Genomic DNA, 15,810 nt, shown 5'->3' with positions numbered 1-15,810 from the left:
TATGTGGAACTGCTGTCGGCATCTTTTGACCACAGACTCCACAGAATCTGTATTAATGTAGTACTGGAATCATGTGTGTAATATCTCTAGGTAATCTAGTTAAACAAAAAAGTCTTAGGGTAGGGACCCATCTGATTGAGGTCGCCGTGACGGGGCAGATGGGCTCACACAATTTCATTACATTGTGTGCTAAGAACCTCATGTTAAGTTTTGAAGGAGTAGGGAGAATTTGCATGTCTCAGTTTATATAAATATTGAGTATTAATTTTCTGCATGATAAGTCACTTAGGTTCTGTCGTGATTTCCCCCAGAGGAACCCAACGGTCCTCATTGACAGATGATGGGATCCATTGGTGTCTGCTCTTTTTATGGGAAAATAGCGGATGTGTACATGGCCTCAGTAGATTAACCACTTCAGCCCCGCTAGGTGAAACCCCCTTCATGACCAGAGCACTTTTTACACTTCGGCACTACACTCCTTTCACCGTTTATCGCTCGGTCATGCAACTTACCACCCAAATGAATTTTACCTCCTTTTCTTCTCACTAATGGAGCTTTCATTTGGTGGTATTTTATTGCTGCTGACATTTTTACTTTTTTTGTTATTAATCAAAATGTAACGATTTTTTTGCAAAAAAATGACATTTTTCACTTTCAGCTGTAAAATTTTGCAAAAAAAACGACATCCATATATAAATTTTTCGCCAAATTTATTGTTCTACATGTCTTTGATAAAAAAAAAATGTTTGGGCAAAAAAAAAAAATGGTTTGGGTAAAAGTTATAGCATTTACAAACTATGGTACAAAAATGTGAATTTCTGCTTTTTGAAACAGCTCTGACTTTCTGAGCACCTGTCATGATTCCTGAGGTTCTACAATGCCCAAACAGTAGAAAACCCCCACAAATGACCCCATTTCGGAAAGTAGACACCCTAAGGTATTCGCTGATGGGCATAGTGAGTTCATAGAACTTTTTATTTTTTGTCAGAAGTTAGCGGAAAATGATGATGATTTAATTTTTTTATTTTTTTATTACAAAGTCTCATATTCCACTAACTTGCGACAAAAAATAAAAAATTCTAGGAACTCGCCATGCCGCTCACGGAATACCTTGGGGTGTCTTCTTTCCAAAATGGGGTCACTTGTGGCGTAGTTATACTGCCCTGGCAATTTAGGGGCCCAAATGTGTGAGAAGAACTTTGCAATCAAAATGTGTAAAAAATGACCGGTGAAATCCAAAAGGTGCACTTTGGAATATGTGCCCCTTTGCCCACCTTGGCAGCAAAAAAGTGTCACACATCTGGTATCGCCGTACTCAGGAGAAGTTGGGGAATGTGTTTTGGGGTGTCATTTTACATATACCCATGCTGGGTGAGAAAAATATCTTGGTCAAATGCCAACTTTGTATAAAAAAATGGGAAAAGTTGTCTTTTGCCAAGATATTTCTCTCATCCAGCATGGGTATATGTAAAATGACACCCCAAAACACATTCCGCAACTTCTCCTGAGTACGGCGATACCAGATGTGTCACACTTTTTTGCTGCTAAGGTGGGCAAAGGGGCACATATTCCAAAGTGCACCTTTCAGATTTTGCAGGCCATTTTTTACACATTTTGATTGCAAGGTACTTCTCACACATTTGGGCCCCTAAATTGCCAGGGCAGTATAACTACGCCACAAGTGACCCCATTTTGGAAAGAAGACACCCCAAGGTATTCCGTGAGGGGCATGGCGAGTTCCTAGAATTTTTTATTTTTTGTCACAAGTTAGCGGAAAATGATGATTTTTTTTTTCTCTTTTTTCCTTACAAAGTCTCATATTCCACTAACTTGCGACAAAAAATAAAAAATTCTAGGAACTCGCCATGCCCCTCACGGAATACCTTGGGGTGTCCTCTTTCCAAAATGGGGTCACTTGTGGCGTAGTTATACTGCCCTGGCAATTTAGGGGCCCAAATGTGTGAGAAGTACCTTGCAATCAAAATGTGTAAAAAATGGCCTGCAAAATCTGAAAGGTGCACTTTGGAATATGTGCCCCTTTGCCCACCTTGGCAGCAAAAAAGTGTGACACATCTGGTATCGCCGTACTCAGGAGAAGTTGGGGAATGTGTTTTGGGGTGTCATTTTACATATACCCATGCTGGATGAGAGAAATATCTTGGCAAAAGACAACTTTTCCCATTTTTTTATACAAAGTTGGCATTTGACCAAGATATTTTTCTCACCCAGCATGGTTATATGTAAAATGACACCCCAAAACACATTCCCCAACTTCTCCTGAGTACGGCGATACCAGATGTGTGACACTTTTTTACTGCCAAGGTGGGCAAAGGGTCACATATTCCAAAGTGCACCTTTTGGATTTCACCGGTCATTTTTTACACATTTTGATTGCAAAGTTCTTCTCACACATTTGGGCCCCTAAATTGCCAGGGCAGTATAACTACGCCACAAGTGACCCCATTTTGGAAAGAGGACACCCCAAGGTATTCCGTGAGGGGCATGGCGAGTTCCTAGAATTTTTTATTTTTTGTCGCAAGTTAGTGGAATATGAGACTTTGTAAGGAAAAAAGAAAAAAAAAGAAAAATCATCATTTTCCGCTAACTTGTGACAAAAAATAAAAAATGCTAGGAACTCGCCGTGCCCCTCACGGAATACCTTGGGGTGTCTTCTTTCCAAAATGGGGTCACTTGTGGCGTAGTTATACTGCCCTGGCAATTTAGGGGCCCAAATGTGTGAGAAGAACTTTGCAATCAAAATGTGTAAAAAATGACCGGTGAAATCCAAAAGGTGCACTTTGGAATATGTGACCCTTTGCCCACCTTGGCAGTAAAAAAGTGTCACACATCTGGTATCGCCGTACTCAGGAGAAGTTGGGGAATGTGTTTTGGGGTGTCATTTTACATATAACCATGCTGGGTGAGAAAAATATCTTGGTCAAATGCCAACTTTGTATAAAAAAATGGGAAAAGTTGTCTTTTGCCAAGATATTTCTCTCATCCAGCATGGGTATATGTAAAATGACACCCCAAAACACATTCCCCAACTTCTCCTGAGTACGGCGATACCAGATGTGTGACACTTTTTTGCAGCCTAGATGCGCAAAGGGCCCAAATTCCTTTTAGGAGGGCATTTTTAGACATTTGGATCCCAGACTTTTTCTCACACTTTCGGGCCCCTAAAAAGCCAGGGCAGTATAAATACCCCACATGTGACCCCACTTTGGAAAGAAGACACCCAAGGTATTCAATGAGGGGCCTGGCGAGTTCCTAGAAATTTTTTATTTTTTGCATAAGTTAGCGGAAATTGATTTTTTTGTTTTTTTTCTCACAAAGTCTCACTTTCCGCTAACTTAGGACAAAAATTTCAATCTTTCATGGACTCAATATGCCCCTCAGCGAATACTTAGGGGTGTCTTCTTTCCGAAATGGGGTCACATGTGGGGTATTTATACTGCCCTGGCTTTTTAGGGGCCCTAAAGCGTGAGAAGAAGTCTGGAATATAAATGTCTAAAAATGTTTACGCATTTGGATTCCGTGAGGGGTATGGTGAGTTCATGGGAGATTTTATTTTTTGACACAAGTTAGTAGAATATGAGACTTAGTAAGAAAAAACAAAACAAAACAAACAAAAAATTTCCGCTACTTGTGCCAAAAAAAATGTCTGAATGGAGCCTTACAGGGGGGGGGTGATCAATGACAGGGGGGGGGTGATCAATGACAGGGGGGTGATCAATGACAGGGGGGTGATCAATGACAGGGGGGTGATCACCCATATAGACTCCCGGATCACCCCCCTGGTAAGGCTCCATTCAGACGTCCGTATAATTTTTACAAATCCATGGATCGGATCCGCAAAACACATGCGGACGTCTGAATGGAGCCTTACAGGGGGGTTATCAATGACAGGGGGTGATCAGGGTGATCACCCCCCTGTCACTGATCACCCCCCCTGTAAGGCTCCATTCAGACATCCGCACTGATTTTTTACGGATCCATGGATACATGGATCGGATCCACAAAACACATGCGGACGTCTGAATGGAGCCTTACAGGGGGGTTATCAATGACAGGGGGTGATCAGGGTGATCACCCCCCTGTCACTGATCACCCCCCCTGTAAGGCTCCATTCAGACGTCCGCATGATTTTTTACGGATCCATGGATACATGGATCGGATCCACAAAACACATGCGGACGTCTGAATGGAGCCTTAAAGGGGGGGTTATCAATGACAGGGGGTGATCAGGGTGATCACCCCCCTGTCACTGATCACCCCCCCTGTAAGGCTCCATTCAGACATCCGCATGATTTTTTACGGATCCATGGCTACATGGATCGGATCCACAAAACACATGCGGACGTCTGAATGGAGCCTTACAGGGGGGTTATCAATGACAGGGGGTGATCAGGGTGATCACCCCCCTGTCACTGATCACCCCCCCTGTAAGGCTCCATTCAGACATCCGCATGATTTTTTACGGATCCATGGATACATGGATCGGATCCACAAAACACATGCGGACGTCTGAATGGAGCCTTACAGGGGGGTTATCAATGACAGGGGGTGATCAGGGTGATCACCCCCCTGTCACTGATCACCCCCCCTGTAAGGCTCCATTCAGACATCCGCATGATTTTTTACGGATCCATGGATACATGGATCGGATACACAAAACACATGCGGACGTCTGAATGGAGCCTTACAGGGGGGTTATCAATGACAGGGGGTGATCAGGGTGATCACCCCCCTGTCACTGATCACCCCCCCTGTAAGGCTCCATTCAGACATCCGCATGATTTTTTACGGATCCATGGATACATGGATCGGATCCACAAAACACATGCGGACGTCTGAATGGAGCCTTACAGGGGGGTTATCAATGACAGGGGGTGATCAGGGTGATCAGGGTGATCACCCCCCTGTCACTGATCACCCCCCCTGTAAGGCTCCATTCAGACATCCGCATGATTTTTTACGGATCCATGGATACATGGATCGGATCCACAAAACACATGCGGACGTCTGAATGGAGCCTTACAGGGGGGTTATCAATGACAGGGGGTGATCAGGGTGATCAGGGTGATCACCCCCCTGTCACTGATCACCCCCCCTGTAAGGCTCCATTCAGACATCCGCATGATTTTTTACGGATCCATGGATACATGGATCGGATCCACAAAACACATGCGGACGTCTGAATGGAGCTTTACAGGGGGGTGATCAATGACAGGGGGGTGATCAGGGAGTGTATATGGGTGATCACCCGCCTGTCATTGATCACCCCCTGTAAGGCTCCATTCAGACGTCCGCATGTGTTTTGCGGATCCGATCCATGTATCCATGGATCCGTAAAAATCATGCGGACGTCTGAATGGAGCCTTACAGGGGGGTGATCAATGACAGGGGGGTGATCAATGACAGGGGGGTGATCAATGACAGGGGGTGATCAGGGAGTGTATATGGGTGATCACCCGCCTGTCATTGATCACCCCCCTGTAAGGCTCCATTCAGACGTCCGCATGTGTTTTGCGGATCCGATCCATGTATCCATGGATCCGTAAAAATCATGCGGACGTCTGAATGGAGCCTTACAGGGGGGTGATCAATGACAGGGGGGTGATCAATGACAGGGGGTGATCAGGGAGTGTATATGGGTGATCACCCGCCTGTCATTGATCACCCTCTTGTAAGGCTCCATTTAGACGTCCGTATGCGTTTTGCGGATCCGATCCATGTATCCGTGGATCCGTAAAAATCATACGGACGTCTGAACGGAGCCTGACAGGGGGGTGATCAATGACAGGGGGGTGATCAGGGAGTTTATATGGGGTGATCATGGGTGATCAGGGGTTTATAAGGGGTTAATAAGTGACGGGGGGGGGGGGTGTAGTGTAGTGTAGTGTGGTGTTTGGTGCGACTGTACTGACCTACCTGAGTCCTCTAGTGGTCGATCCTAACAAAAGCGACCACCAGAGGACCAGGTAGGAGGTATATTAGACGCTGTTATGAAAACAGCGTCTAATATACCTGTTAGGGGTTAAAAAATTCGGATCTCCAGCCTGCCAGCGAGCGATCGCTTACCTTCCGTTCCTGTGAGCGCGCGCGCCTGTGTGCGCGCGTTCACAGGAAATCTCGCGTCTCGCGAGATGACGCATATATGCGTGACTGTGAGCAGGGCTGCCACCTCCGGACCGCACATCTGCGTTAGGCGGTCCGGAGGTGGTTAAGATGCAGTGCTGTATAAAGTAATTACATTGCGATGGTTATCGTGTACAAATTAATTTGCCTGTGATCGTTTATTTGCTTAAATGAGGATCATTTATTATATAGTAGTGAAAGATAAACGCAACAATTTACATAAAACTTGCTTGTTTTTAAATTGTTTAAAACGCTGAAAGATCACACAATGTAAGTGATGAATTATTTTTGTTTTTTTAAATTATTTTACATGGCCTTTTCAGTACAATAATTCAATCAAATTGTAATCATTATCTGCTCGTCTAAATGTGCCTAACAAATTCAGCCCACCTATACTGACAGATAGAGCAGCGTAACATCTGATAAGCGAAATGCCAAATTTGTCCTAACCATGTCACAAAGCAATATGCTAGATCAGTTAGATTCCAGTGCGCTTTCTTTCATCTCTTTCCACAAATCTCATGGGGTATGGATGGTCGGCCAAGACTTTGTACAGCCATGCTCCCCTGTAGATGTGCTAGTGGGCTTTAGAGGCCCAATTAACCTGTTAAAGGAATGCTGTTCCGGGCTGCTGTTGTGATTTAACTGGTAGGGAAATGTCACATAACTAAAATTCAAATTACATCTCTTATAAAGTCACATGATGTCAACATCCAGAAGGGATGTCCCTTGTAAGGAGGATACATGATGTCACAAACTCAGGAATAATTACTCGTGTAAGGACACATGTTGTTTGGTTTATTATCTAGGGGATTTATGGGGTAATTTATCAAACTGGTGTAATGTAGAACTGGCCTAGTTGCCCATAGCAACCAATCAGATTCCACTTTTAATTTTCCAAAGGAGCTGTCTAAAATGAAAGGTGGAATCTGATTGGTTGCTATGGGAAATGAAGCCAGTTCTACTTTATACCAGTTTGATAAATTACCCCATTAATCTTTACAGAAGCATGAGATAAGACAAAGGTGTCAGCCTTAAAGAGTAACTAAACCTTTATCTAAACTTTTAATATGTGCTCCCTAATGCCCTAATAAAACTAAGTTTAATATACTTTATTAAAGAGGACCTTTCACCTGAAAATGAAAGTTAAACTAAAGATATAGCCTTACTTACATGCCCCCGGTATTGCTTATTCAGTCATTCATTTTTCAATCAATGCCCCCGTTTGTCCGCGCTGCCCCCCCCCCCCCCCGGAATATTTGACGCCTTGTATGCTAATGAGCCATTCGGCATAACTGGATGGGCATAGCAAATGGGTACCCTGTACCCGTGTACTATGCCAGGATTAGCTGTGCCTGTTCCACTAATCTAAGAGAACTAAATGTCAGCACTTAGCTTAGCGGAGCAGGCAATGTGCTCTCCTGCCCATACTCACAGCCCTGCTGCGGCCCCATTGAAAAAAAAGTACTCCATGTAACGAGCTTGACCGCAGGGGCGATATGTGAGTGTAATGGTGTGCCGTATGCATAGGCGTGCGCAGCCTATTACATTAGGGTGTGCACCCTAAAGCACAAACACACACGACGCGCGCGCGTGTATGTATGTATGTGTGTATATATATGTTATATCCACAGATCCTCCATAACAGTGTGTCAATTTTTATTGTACTAACCTACTACTGGTACTTAAAAGACAAGCTTTCAAGAGTTCTCCTTTCTTCCTCGCTACGCTTGAGTATTGAGAAATAATCTATTCCTAAGGGTGGGTTTACATCTGCGTTATGCCATTCCGTTATAGGTTCCGTTCCAAACGGAATATATAATGGAATGGCCAGATGGAATGCAAAACGGAAACCTTTAAGAGGCATTCCGTTTTGCTCTGTCCTAATAGAAGTTTATGAGAAAGCATAACCAATCGGTCTGGGTCCCGTTATGCTGTTATCCTGTCGACAGGACTTTGTTTTCCGTCTTGCATAACGGGAACCAGATGGATCCGTTTTGATTCCCATAGACTTCTATTAGGACGGAGAGCAAATGGAATGCCTCCTGCAGAGTCTGCACTGTACGAGAGAGACTGCTATAGTGGCTGTAAAGGGAATAGTTGCAGAGCACACAATGACAGCCCCAGAGCCTTTCTGCTGCCTGACCAACCGTATGCTGCCACAGCCCAGCCTGCAGGACATCAGAGAGGCCTGGGGTCCACATTACAGCACCAATACATTTATTTATCAAAAAGCATCATACATAGCTAAAAACAAAACAAAAAACATTTTTTTTACTGTCCCTTTAAACAAAAGCCAGAATATAATAAAAGACAAAAAAAAAACAATTTACTTACAAAAGAAGCTGTTCAGTCGTCTGCTGTGCCGTCCTCTGCTTGCTTCCGCAGATTCTTTCCCCTCCTTTCTGTCTCTCCTCAGTGCGCAGGCGCACTGTTATGGGAGATCTGTGGATGACACACTGTTATGGGAGATCTGTGGATGATGCACTGTTATGGGGGATCTGTGGATGACGCACTATTATGGGGGATCTGTGGATGACACACTGTTATGGGGGCATCTGTGGATGACACACTGTTATGGGGGATCTGTGGATGACACACTGTTATGGGGGATCTGTGGATGACACACTGTTATGGGGGATCTGTGGATGACACACTGTTATGGGGGCATCTGTGGATGACACACTGTTATGGGGACCTGTGGATTACATATGACTTAGGAGGGCTATCAGTGGATATTATACAGGGGGTAATATAACTGAGGGGTATCAGGGTAAATTATACATGGGGTAATATAACCAGGGAGTATCAGGGTAAATTATACATGGGGTAATATAACTGAGGAGGGCTATCAATGACATTATACAGGGGTAATATAAGTTATATTACCCCTGTATAATGTCCCCTGATAGCCCTCCTCAGTTATGTTACCCCTGTATAATAATGTCCACTGATACCCCTTAGTCATATTACCCTGCCCTGTATAATTTAACCTGATACCCCTCAGTTATATTATATAACTGAGGGGTATCAGGGTACATTATACAGGGGTAATATAACTTATCTTACTCCTCACCCCTGTATTATGTCCCTGATAGCCCTCCTCAGTTATATTACCCCTGTATAATTTAACCTGATACCCCTCAGTTATATTATATAACTGAGGGGTATCAGGGTACATTATACAGGGGTAATATAACTTATCTTACTCCTCACCCCTGTATTATGTCCCTGATAGCCCTCCTCAGTTATATTACCCCTGTATAATTTAACCTGATACCCCTCAGTTATATTATATAACTGAGGGGTATCAGGGTACATTATACAGGGGTAATATAACTGAGGAGGGCTATCAGGGACATAATACAGGGGTGAGGGGTAATATAAGTTATATTACCCCTGTATAATGTCTGATAGTAGCCTAGCCCTCCTCAGTTATATTACCCCTCATGTACCCGGATACCCCTAGTTATATTACCCCCTGTATAATATACCCTGATACCCCTCAGATATATTATATAACTGAGGGGTATCAGGGTAAAACAGGGGACAACAGAGGAGGCGTAGCACTGTGGGACAGGGGGTTACAAAGGTACATACTTCTTTTTTTATGTGCCCTCAGCCCTCACCCCCACCTCACCTCACCAACTTGCAGGCGCGCTAGGTGCACACAGACGCAGTGTGACGTGACGTGACATGACGTCAACTCCTGCGCCGCACAGCACGCACCGTACGGCTCCCTCTCTGCCTCCGCTGGGTCCAGGACTCCACCCCCTATGTGAATACTAGCCGCCGCCCGCCCACAGCCAGGTATTGTAAATTAATTTACAGTGCGGCGGGCGGCGGCAGCCAGCATAACAGACAGGGGAATCAGCGGCGGGCAGTGCGCACGAAGGTGGCTATTAGGGTGTGCCCAGGCACACCCGGCACACCCCGTGCGCACGCCTATGGCCGTATGGGTGTAGTAGTTGTACTGATTTTTTTCCATAGCTCCCTGGGTCAGCCTTGCAGTGGAGGGGAAGACAGCACAAAATCCTCCGGGGCACTCTCTGTTGCAGGGAACACCAGCCAGATGGAAGTTGAGGTGCCCAGTGACGACGATGAAGCTCCTGCCCTCAGTCTTCTGCAGATCGCACTGGCGCAGCCCTCAGTGGGTACTGCGCCTGCGCGAGACTTCGCTCGGCCGTGAGGGAGGGGGAGGAGAGGGATGAGAGGCTGTGGGCGGTTAGGCATTCTGAAGGAAGGCGTTTTGGGCACTGTAAGAGGGGCGTTACTAGGCACACTAAGGGGAACATAACGCCCCTCTGGGCACCTTCAGGGCTAATTTGCATAACCATAAAAGTAATTTTTCTCCTAAACTACTGGACAGATTACAAGATAGAAGATTCAAGGTAAGCAGTGGTGCATGACTGCTTTAAAATCAGATTTTGGGTTAGGAGAGGTGACAGAATCCCTTTAAGTTAGGTGGTAACATGGACATATGTAAACTGTTGTAATTCCTACACCGTTCACCCGATTTGGATGTAAATACCCTCAAATTAAAGCTGACAGTCTGCAGTTAAAGCACATCTTGTTCGTTTAATTTCAAATCTATTGTGGTGGTGTAAAGAGCCAAAAATGTTCGAACTACTGTCTAGAACAATATACTGCCCCAGTAAAACCATTTACCCCAGTGTCACACAATATTGCCCCATCATCACCAAATACTACAGTGCAGCACAATATACTGCCCCAGCAAAACCATATATCACAGTGTCACACAATACACTGCCCCATCAGAACCAAATATCACAGTGCAGCACAATATACTGCCCCAGCAAAAACATATACCACAGTGTCACACAATACACTGCTCCATCAGAACCAAATTCCAAAGTGCAGCACAATATACTGCCCCAGCGGTACAAAATAGATTGTGCTATACTGTGTTATTTGGCTCTGTGGGGTAGTATTTTCATTTTGTTCTGCACTGTGGTATTTGGTTCTGCTAGAGCAGTATATTGTGCTGAAGTTAATGCCACAGTGCAGCACAATATACTGCTCCAGCAGAGCCAGATACTAGAATGGAGGTGTCACGGTACCTACCTTAGAAGATCAGAGAGACTGACTGCACGTGAGGGTAACTGACAGTCTCTTGATTCTCATTGTTGTTGTTTGGTAAGGACCACACCTCTTGTCAGGTGCAGCTGGCGGTCATTATTGCTTCCCTATTAAGTTTAGTTTCACACTTCATACTATGTTGATATTCTCTGCTTGGATTTGGAGGAGTTGGTGTGTGGACCTTGCTTGGGTTCCTGCTCATCCATTTTCTATAAGATAAGTTTTACTGCTCTTGTATTTGGTTGTTCCCTTGTGCTTGTTGTTACTAGGCCTCAGGGAAATGCTGGCTCATTCACCTGGGAAGGAACCAGTAGTCTCATGCCATCTCACTACCTTTAGGGCATCTCAGGGCTCCTAGGGTTTAGGTTCCGGCATATGTATTTTCCCACCTTCAGGGTCTATACATACTAACAGGAGTCAGGGCCAGATCTAGGGGTTTCCTAAGAGGTGACCTTTCCCTTCTCTCTAGCCTTGAGGCTTAGTTCTTTGTCCTCTCCCTTCTGTTGTCTTTCTGGTGTCCCTCCTCTCCCCATCATTCGTGACAGGAGCACAAAATATCACCTCAGAAGAACCAAATACCACAGTCCACAACAAAATAGTACTGCAGCAGAAGCCACATCCCGGCAGCAAGAATACTGTACCCCAGAAGCTGTCCCTCTTTGGTGGCCAGCACCATCTTCCATGTTCTGTCCTCCAGTTGTCTCAAAGTAAATGGGATATCTGGTAAAATAAAATGATGACCTATCCTCTGGATAGGTCATATCAGATAGACTGTTAGAAGAGGCTGGCACACTGTGAGCACCGCGGCCTCTTCCTAGGTCAAGTGACGTCACTGTACCATGGTCACATGGCCTAGTTGCTGATAAGCCCTATCCGGAGGATAGGTCATCATTATATTTACCAGGATAACCCCTTTAGATATAGAGGAGTGACTGGAGGAGGTGAGCTATGGGCCACAGCACCAGGCAAGCCCTACTGTTAGCATGCTGCCTAGTCGTACAGCAGAAAACAGCAATAAATAGACCTTGCATTCAGTGTTGTCTCCTCTAATGTAAATATTCTCCTTTCCTCATCTTTTCTATTCAGTCAAGACCACCAAGATGATTTCTTTTAGCTCTTGTCTCGTCTCTGCTGAGTTTTATTTTTATTTTTTTACACAGACATCTTAGATTCCTCACTTTTCAATTATCCTCCCCAACTTCTCAACACAAACTTCCCACCCCCAATACTCTGCCTGCTGTGCTCCCAAATGGGGATGAGCGAATCCACTTCAGATGAAACATCCAAAGTCGATTCGCATAAAATTTCATTTCAATACTGTACGCAGTGAGTGCTCAGTACAATATTAGAATGTATTGGCTCCTATGAACCGAAGTTATTACTTCATAAATTGATTTCTGCTGTAAAAAACAATTTCCCAAACTTGGGTACGGTTCCAACTTGGAACAGTAAAAATCAATTTATAAAGTTATTACATGAAGTCTCGCGAGACTTCGCAAAGTAATAACTTAGCTAATCGGAGCCAATACATTCTAATACTGTACAGAGCGCTCACTGCGTACAGTATTGAAACAAATTTTTATGCGAATCGACTTGGGATGTTTCATCGGAAGTCGTTTCGCTCATCCCTAGCCCCAAATACTGTATTGCAGTAAAAATAAATCTAATAAAAATAGTTCTTCCACATAAAATGGCCCTATAGTGCCCACCATGATTAATAATGCTGCTTATAGTGCCTTAAAGGGGTATTCCGGTTACCAAAAATATAACATGTTTTAGACTAATTCATCACCAATAATTACCTAATATTAGTAGTTATAAAAGTATTTTTTTCCTATGCTACCCACTGAGTTTCCTCATAAATTACCATGGCATCGACCTGTAGTTCTGAGCCTTTGTTAGGTCGAGCATGTTCAGTGTGTTGCTATCAATTCTCTAGCTAAATGTCTTGTGAAACAAAGGCTACATGCACACGACTGTCCGCAAATCACAGATTCCGCAACTTGTGGAACGGAACGAGCGGCCCATTGTAGACATACCTATTCTTGTCCGCAAAACGGACAAGAATAGGACATGCTATATTTTTTTTGCGGGGCCACGGAACAGTGCATCTTTTGCGGCACTGTATATCAGGCAGCCAATCAGTAAACATCAACACTCACAGCAGGAAAGCTAGGGATTGTAGTTTTGTGAGGGAAAATCAGGAGCCATGATACTCTCAGTCAGTGGCGTGCCTAGGGTGTTTGGCACTCGGGACGGGTCCTTTCTCTGGCAACCCTCCATAAAAAACCTTAAAGAATATTTGTTTTACCCCCTCACAGTAGTATTGCCCTCATTGTACAACCTTCACAGTAGTTTTGTACAGATGTGTGCTCCCTCACAGTAGTTATGCCCACATTGTGCCCCCTCACAATAGTTATGCCCTCTTTGCCCCTTTCACAGTTGTAATGCCCTCTTTGTGCCCCCTTCACAGTAATAATGCCCATTGTACCCCCTTAATAGTAATAATGCCCACTGTGCCTCCTTCACAGTAATAATGCCCTCTGTGCCCCCTTCATTGTAGTAATGCCCTCTGGCTCTGTGCCCCCTCCATAGTATAAATGCCCATTGTGCCTTTACATTAGTAATGCCTTCTGTGCCCCCTCCATAGTAATAAAGTCCTCTGTGCCCCTTCTGTATTAACCCCCCCCCCCCCCCCGCAAAAAACCTCAGTAACTACTCACCTTGTCCCATTCATTAAGCTCACAGACCTCTCTTCCCTGCAGGCACAGATCGCTATGCAGCACTGTGTTGGCGGAACTTATGAAGATTTTGGGTTGCAGGCTCCGCCCACACAGGCTGGCAGCACGATCTGTGTCTGCAGGCTGAATGGTAGAGCGGGAAGAAGTCTTCCTGCTTCACCATTCTGTGCGCTGCAAGCCTGAAGGAGGGGAGGAGTGCTGGGAGCTGAGCGGTGAGTGACAGGACCGCAGCTCCCAGCGCTCCATCAATGAGCGCTTCCATCTGTATTGATGGAAGTGCTCATTGCTTCTGGCACCACCTGAGAGCTGGCACCTGGGGCGGACCGCAAGCCAACCTCCCCCCCCCCCCCCCCCCCCTTAGTATGCCAAAATGGATTGTGAGGTAAATTAAAACTCTGGTTATATGTATAGGTTCAGTTTGGGTTACAACTTGAAGCCTTAATGCAGTTTTTCAAAAATTAAGTTGGTTTACTGGAATACCCCTTTAAGGAATAATACCTTCCAATTGTGCTTCCAGTAATAATAATTTCCCCTAAAATGCCCCTGGTAAAAAAAATAAAAATATATACCCCCATAGTGCCTCCAGTATTACAAAATGCCCCATACAGTGTTCCTGTTATAAAAATTTCCCCCATAATTCCCAGTGAGTAATGCCTCCTATAGTGCCCCAGTATTAAAAGTTCCCTCATTGAAAAATTACCCCATGGTGCTGCCAGTAAGGCCCCATTTAGTGCTGCCAGCAATGCCCCTATAGTGTCATAGTAATGTCTACTATAGTGCTACCACTAATGCCGATGTTAAAAAAAAACACACTAATACTTACCTGAGTCTAATTCCCTGCCACCTTCTGCGATGCAGGTCGCAGACCTCTTCCAGCCTGTGGCCTGACATCAGCAGTCACATGTCACGCTTTGGTGTGGGAGGGAAACACCACACCGAGCATAGGAGATCTCCTGCCACTCACTGTCGCTGGGACGTCCGTATGTCTTGGTACGTCCGTGACATCACGATGACATCATTGCGCCATGTGAAGGCTTCCTCACTGTGAAGTGGTCGGCGCAGGCGCAGTGAGGAAGCCGGCACCAGGATCGCATCATTCACTCACTGCGCCTGCGCCGAAGACCGAAGTGAACGGCGCAGGCGCGGGATTTCGCCAACGATGCAGGGAACAGTGGCATCAATCAAGAGGACCTGGGCGGTGTTACGGTATGTACTATGAGGGGCTGGGGGTGTTACATTATGTACTATGAGGGGCTGGGGGTGTTACATTATGTACTATGAGGGGCTGGGGATGTTACATTATGTACTATGAGGGGCTGGGGGTGTTACAGTATGTACTATGAGGGGCTGGGGGTGTTACATTATGTACTGAAAAGGAACAAAAACACGTCCCACGGCGCGAATTACCGTCAGCCAGTCACCAGGATCAAGAAGAAATCTTTTTATTGCTGCAATAAAAAGATTTCTTCTAGATTTCTTCTTGATCCTGGTGACTGGCTGACGGTAATTCGCGCCGTGGGACGTGTTTTTGTTCCTTTATACTACTATCTTCTTGGGGGCTCCAGGCTTCTCCGTTTGAAGATCTTCTGTGATCCCGTGGCTGCAGACCGCCCTATCCAGACATCCAGGCTTGTTTGATAATACCTACAATAGTGTTGTGCCTATCCTTGCACAACCATATAAGGTGAGCCTTACCATCTCTCTCCGTATATCAATATATACCCACAGAATTACCCTATGGTGCGCCCATCTGTGTTTTTTTACAGATTTTAAACCAGCCTGATATATTACATTATGTACTGAGGCAGGGGCGGCACAAGCTCTCATA

General features: G+C 45.1%; 1 protein-coding gene across 1 annotated transcript in view; it reads right to left on the bottom strand.

Moving 5' to 3' along the window:
* SINHCAF (SIN3-HDAC complex associated factor) overlaps nt 1-8,536 on the bottom strand; it is a 41,233-nt gene extending 32,697 nt beyond the window's left edge. Inside the window, exon 1 of the mRNA XM_044272386.1 lies at nt 8,479-8,536. The gene's annotated coding sequence lies outside the window, so the exon portion shown is untranslated. The remainder of the gene's footprint in view (nt 1-8,478) is intronic.
* Nucleotides 8,537-15,810: the final 7,274 nt, after the last annotated feature.

Source organism: Bufo gargarizans, chromosome 11 (genome assembly GCF_014858855.1).
Source record: "Bufo gargarizans isolate SCDJY-AF-19 chromosome 11, ASM1485885v1, whole genome shotgun sequence".
Taxonomy (NCBI): Eukaryota; Metazoa; Chordata; class Amphibia; order Anura; family Bufonidae; genus Bufo; species Bufo gargarizans.
The sequence above is the reverse complement of the archived record's forward strand: the minus strand, read 5'-3'. Positions and strand labels throughout refer to the sequence as shown.